The following is a 6,643-nucleotide window of genomic DNA, read 5'->3' on the forward strand; positions in this document are numbered from 1 at the left end:
TCCTCCTTTATTTGTCATCCTTGATAATGAAACAGATGGGCCTCTTCTGAAGGACAGTTATTCTGAGCCACTGGTTAGTAAAATGTCAAATGGAGAAGGACTCTGACCCATGTGTAGCATTCACACGATTTACACAATATCAAACTTTAAGTATTTAATTTGCAAACAATAACCCCGTGTGGTAACAACTGAAGGAATGCCAGCAGAAGAGCATAGCTTGTAATGCACTGTGTGTCATATTCAGCCTTACACTTGTATTATTACAGCAGTAATAGGTTGTGAACGATATCAGAGGGGGGCTATGGGCAAATTTGATACCTCTATACACCAAGGAATACTAATACTAAGTCTGATTGTCTGGTAGTGCTGGTAATGTAAGATGATTAGGATAGCAACAGTTAAAAGATCTTTCTTAAAACCATCCATCTTTTTTTTTTTTTTTCCCTGAAGTATTAAAGGGTCAGCTCCATTATTGTAACTTAAACCCTCCAGTACAACGGCAATTGCCCTTTAGGTCCCTTCCTTTGACCCTCTGTCTTGGTCCATCGTTGTCTGCTACCTTCAGGTCTTTATGAATGGGGCTAGGAACGCACTGGGACCATATGATTGTGTATTTGGGAATTTGTGTATATCCTGCATCCTTGCAGATAAATAATGTGTGTGTGTGTGTGTATATATATATATAAATATATATTAAAGAAATCAAAACAGTGTTTAAATAATTAAGAACAGCTTTCTGTATTTAATCATCCAATGCATAACTTGGTAGATAGTAATTAATTGTGAATAATAATAAAATTCATGTGTATTCTTCACCTGCCTGTTAGTGACCTCATTTCATTTCTATGCAAAGCCGATTTAGTTAGGGTTTAAAAGAGTGCTCCACTGACCTTATTCGGCTCTATAACCAATTAAGTGGTAGATAGAATATTGCCTATAGTATTGTAGTTTATTTTTTTCTTAAATTTACAAATATACACATGATGATCACTTGCCTGTAAGAGCACAAAAATGTCTTTACTTTGATTAACAACCAGACATGACTACATTAATTTTCATACCTCATCTTCTATAAGTGGCGGGGTTTAGTTTAAGGAAATATAACTGCGTCACTATATTTTATCTCTATTGTTTTCTTGATAGATGTCTGGTTAAGGCGAGGCAGGATTTGGGTTAAACAAAAGCAAAGTCTCTCTACCTATCTAGATGATCAGGCCCGTAGCTAAGCATTTGTGCTGCTTCATCAGTTCTCCTGAAGCCTCCAGCAAAATTACCCTGGTGAGCCAGATAGATGACAGACACTTTACATGAATCGGTTACAACATGCAAATACAAGAAGTCTGATTTGTTCCGTTTACAAATATTCTACTTCAGAATACATTATGTTTTTGTCTTGGCACGCCACTTAAACTGTATTCCTACATAGGAGGTCTTTAGGCAATGTAGCTCTTCAACAGTTCATCTCTTTGTTGTGAACCATGTCATGAGTCGGCAAAGTATGAAAGCAAAGATGGATAGCTGTTGGGAGTCCACCCAAGTTATATAGGATATATTAATGTGGCTTGCAGATTTCACCTCTCAGCAAATTGATACTGTTTTTTTTATTTTCTTTGTCTCACAATCCCCTTATCTTTTCCTAGAGTCCTATTGCCAACCTTATTTCTGCGTTCTAATTCTTCTGCAGTACAATAGCTTGAGGGGGGTCATGTCTTGGGTCGTAAAACCAGTTAAAAAGTTGGACGAATAGTCGTGCACCAGTAGCGTTTGCTCCAGGTCTCTGCCAGGCGTACATCAGATACACTTGCACCCTACTATTTTTTGTTATTTTTCTTTACTTTTTCTTTGATGGTGGAATAAATTTTAAAAAAACAAAACAAATACCTCAGCATGTATAACTCTTCTCTTGTATGAAGAAGAAAAAATCTTGCCAAAACCTGCTTGGAAAATCATAGAATGTGTGCAGGATCAATGAAGGAAGCACCTATCAGCTGCAGAGGTGAATCTGCAATTGGCCAATTAGAAGCAAGCTAGCAAGTGCTGGCGACCACCACCAGCAGCATGTATTTGCACCTGTCCTCAGGCACCCTCAAGTGATACGGCTGCTGACAGGTGTATGTGTGCCTCTGTGGGGATCTGCATCTGTTCGCAGTTAGACAAATACACCTTTACTGTACTCTGTGTTAAACTGCCCCTCCCTTGTTCCAGCTAGACGAGCACAAGTGTCGGATGTGTGCAAGGGTGCTTATGCTCCTACGCATGCAGCTTGTTTTGTCGGCATGTATAAGTACACATTTGCGGGTTTTGCACTATGCAAACGGACGTGCGCCCTACATGGCTTCTGGCCCTAAATGTTGTGGCTTCCAGCCACAGAGGTGGCCTCTTTTCCTCTGTGGGGATCTAAAACTGAAGAGGTTCACTTAGAATTTTCAGTGTAGGCCATTAATATATGTATATACAGATTTATTTACACTAGTAAAGAGAGGATAAAGGGGAATAAAATGATCTCGGATCAAGTCCTTGCTGATAACTGCGATCTTCCATACTCCTTTAGATGCCCTTTTCTGCATTTTATAATCTACATATTGAAGATGGGCCTCACCAGTCTCTTTTTTTTATTCTCTCTCTTGAGTCTCTTTTTAGTACATGATTATATCCTGCTGGCTCTGGATGCAGCAGATTGGCATTGCTTGCTATTCTATGATTTACAATGATGCCCAGACCCTTCTCCATCATTCACAGAGTTAAAGAAAACATTTTAGAACTCTGCCACTTTACTGTCGTTTATGAGTAAACAGCAGTTGTCCTGCTGTGACCTACAGGTATTCCTAAATAATTTTGGTTCATCTTGTCCTGTTTAGCAGTCTGATTTACTGTTTTTCGCTAACGGATTTTTGCATTTCCTGTAGCTCACAAATAAAGATTTTCTCCCTTTTGATTTATATTTTTAAATGCCCTCTTATTTGTATCTATACTTTTTTTTTTTTTAACCTTTGAAGTAAGCCACAATGATTTTATTCTTGTGTATTTCTCACACACCTCAATACATTGGTATATGCATTAATTTAAAATCCGTTTAAAAGACATCCATTGTTCTGTGTCTCTTCTTAATAAAACATCGCCATATTCTGAATTGAACTGATGACCTCAGCATAAGGTAGTTGGCTTTGTCAATAATTGTTTTTTGCCAAACCAAGTGTCTTTCTTAAACCAAATAGACTACATTATGATCCATTTCTCCAGGTTTGTCTTTATTTGAACATATGTAGGAAGCTTTGTTGAAGATAATTCCTTTTCTAGCTAGGGCTTGGCCTGTGGAAAGCTTATAGTCGTTCTCTCCCGTTTGCAGTGTTTGAACTCCAGATACACCAATTAGGGTAATTAAAATCCGCTACAATTTCAACATTGCCCAGTTGTACAATGTTTTGTCTGTGTCTTGTCATTCATACAGTATTTATTCTACTATTCTCATACCTATTTCCATGTAAAGCTCCACCCATAATGGTTCATCGTCTTTCAGTATGAAATATACTCTTCCAACTCTCCCAGTATTAGTCACCCAAAAGAGAGTATTGCCAACAACTTTGGCTGCTGCCAATTTTGCTTACGAGACTTATAGTATTTGAGGTGTAAACCTAATCTTGCTATTACTCTGTAGATTTTGTTTTCTCTCTGATTTGTAAACCAAGTTGCATTTTCAATATTTAATTGCAGCATAGGGATTTCCCTGTTCGATGCCATAAGCCCCCTCCCACTTTACCCACCGGTTACTCCTGTTCCCTCTATGGTCTATTTAACCTATCTTCCAGCTTGCCCTCATACTTAATTTTATATACCCCATCAGCCATTGCAGAAATCCTTCCAGATAGGTGTAATCCATACTTAGTATAAAGATTGTACCCCAGTGAAAAGAATAGCCCAGTGTTCTAGGAACCAAACCTTCTTCTTGCACGGAAGCCATGCATGAAGCGTCTATGTTGCACATGGCACTGGCCGTATTCCAGAACAAAATCCTGGTGGACCTCGTCAGCTTGCAGCCTAGTTCCTGAAACTGACTCTTTAGGAATGTCCATGGTTTCTTTATTTTGTCATTGGTACCAATATGGACCAAGTCAGCTGGGTCATGCCCAGCCCCACCCAGCGATATGTCTATCCAGTCCACCACAACAGAACCCTAGTTCCAAGGAGACTGCAAACCATCTTTCTGAGGTGACCTTGGCCAGAGATTACCTTACTTACTAGACCATACCTATCTAGGTCTTCCTACTTTACTATCTCCACTGGTACTAGAAGCGCTGCTATTGCCTATTTGGGGAGGGGGGGGGGGTGTCTTGTCTAGAACTGCCATTCCTGAGCTTGTTACCTCAACATATCCCTCAGTGCTGCATTGTTGTCCCTCCGGATCTTTAATGTGATCTTCTAAATTGGCAATAGGCTCACGTACCACAAAGATCTTAAGCCGTGCTGCTACTCTTCCCAGTTCTAAGTTTACTTGGATACAGTTGCTTAAAAATGTCATACAGTAAGTACAAATTGTGAATTTCCTGTTTAATCTGTTGAATTAACCCCATTTATTTACAAGCCACACCTGAGTATGCTTAGAAAGGAATGATGCTTTTATAGCAGGTGTAAAACCTTATCCTGTACTACCACCAGGAAAAGAGAAGAGTCGCTTGTTGCTTTTAACTCGAGAGATGAAAAAAATGTTTTTGTGTTTTTCTTCTTTTTATGTTACCCAGGCAATTCATCAAAACAGAGGTGGGAGGTGGGGGGGGGGGGTGGTGTGGGTGGGGGGGAGGAACAAGGTGTATTTTTAACACAACCATCATTAATCTAAACACTTTGTCTTGCTACTAATTTTTTTTGTAATAAATAAAACTAATAAGTCTAATAAACTTCCCCAGTGCTAACAAAGTATGTACCTGTCAACTTGCATCTGTCACATTCCAAATGACTTGTTTATGCAACTTGTGGATTTTGAAAGTTCTATCAAATTTAAAGTACATTGATGCAAGAAAATGAATGAATGAAAGAAAAAATATATATTTATTACACAAAAATACAAACTTCCCATAATTTGTTAAAGGGGACCAATCAAAACAAATAGATGAAAGGTATTTTTTAGGATTTGTAAAAAGCAACTTGATGAGAATAATAAAATTATTTTATGGAACATATAGATTGTAAGCTTATGAGCAGGACCTTCTTAGCTCTGTTTAAATACCCATGTCTTGTTTTTATTAATATTTTTGCTCCTCGTTGTAAAATGCTGGCACTATGTTAACAAATAATAAAGACAAAATATAACATAACTGCTTGAAAACAGTAAGTAAAATAGGGATGATCTGAAAGGAACTTGATTTCATAGGTGAGCAAAAAGCCAATTCTCCTAGAAGCATAAAAGAGTGAAAAGAAGAATACACAAGAAGCTACAGCAACGCTGACTGTATTAACTTTATGACCAAAAGTCAGTTCTCGTGGAAAAATATAGATCACGACAGTAAGTGCCTTATAAAGTTATGTGGAATTTTTCCCAGGGGGGCAGCTCTGCTAGTTTAAAATGTCGATTGTCACCCCTCTTGGCCCAGGAACTCGCCACAGGGTGAGAATAAGCTCTTCCTTTTATCGCTGGTCCTTTAGAATGTATAGACTGGAAATAGTTTAGAAATTGTACTGTTTATTTGTATTGTACTGTATAATATAGAAATTGTACTGATAGACCTGAAAATACAGGTATAAAGACAGAATGTAGAAATCTTAATAAATAATTCCAGAAGATGAATATAGATAACTGTTTCTTAATGAAAACATTGTTAGGATTCTTGAAGCTCACACACACTTGTCTATCCAAAGTTAGAATGCAGTCACTCAGATGCCCTGTCTGCGCCTGTTTCATTGCTCATGTTTGTTCAGCTGCGACGGATCACGGCTAGAATGTACCTCGAAATAGAGACCGTTGGCTGCACACGTCAGCGTTCATTCCAAATGCAGTAGGAAAATGGAGCTTGATCAGCTGGTACACACCTTCATATCTCCCATAGAAGAGTTATGCATTGGAAGGTTTATCTGACTAAGCTGAATTGTCTTTCAATGAAGAGTATATGTCCAGTGTTTGTTTCTCTCCCCATTTCATCATGCTTTTGTACATCCATGAACATACATGTAAGGGTTTCAGGACACGCAAGTTTTTTTGTGTATGAATCGATACAAAAATTGGTTTATTGTTTTTTAAGTACTGATATACTAAAATTGAAAGTTTCTGACCAATGTACTTTGCTGGTTACTGCTTTTATGAGAGTGCTTGAAAGGCTGTTGCGATAATGACTGGTCGGTTTTGATAACCATAGATGCCCTATAACTGTGGTGGTTTGTATACATGTCCACTGCCGTTGTCTGACCTAATGTTCCCTGGACTCCTTATATGTACACCGATCAGCCACAACATCAAAAACCACCTGCTTAATATTGTGTCGAAATTGCTCTGACCCCTCGAGGCATGGACTCCACAAGACCTCTGAAGGTGTCCTCTGGTATCTGGCACCAAAACGTTAGCAGCAGATCCTTTAAGTCCTGTAAGTTGTGAGGTGGGGCCTCCATGGCTCGGACTTGTTTTCCAGCACATCCCACAGATACTTGATTGGATTGA

This window comes from Mixophyes fleayi, chromosome 6, assembly GCF_038048845.1.
Source record: "Mixophyes fleayi isolate aMixFle1 chromosome 6, aMixFle1.hap1, whole genome shotgun sequence".
Taxonomy (NCBI): Eukaryota; Metazoa; Chordata; class Amphibia; order Anura; family Limnodynastidae; genus Mixophyes; species Mixophyes fleayi.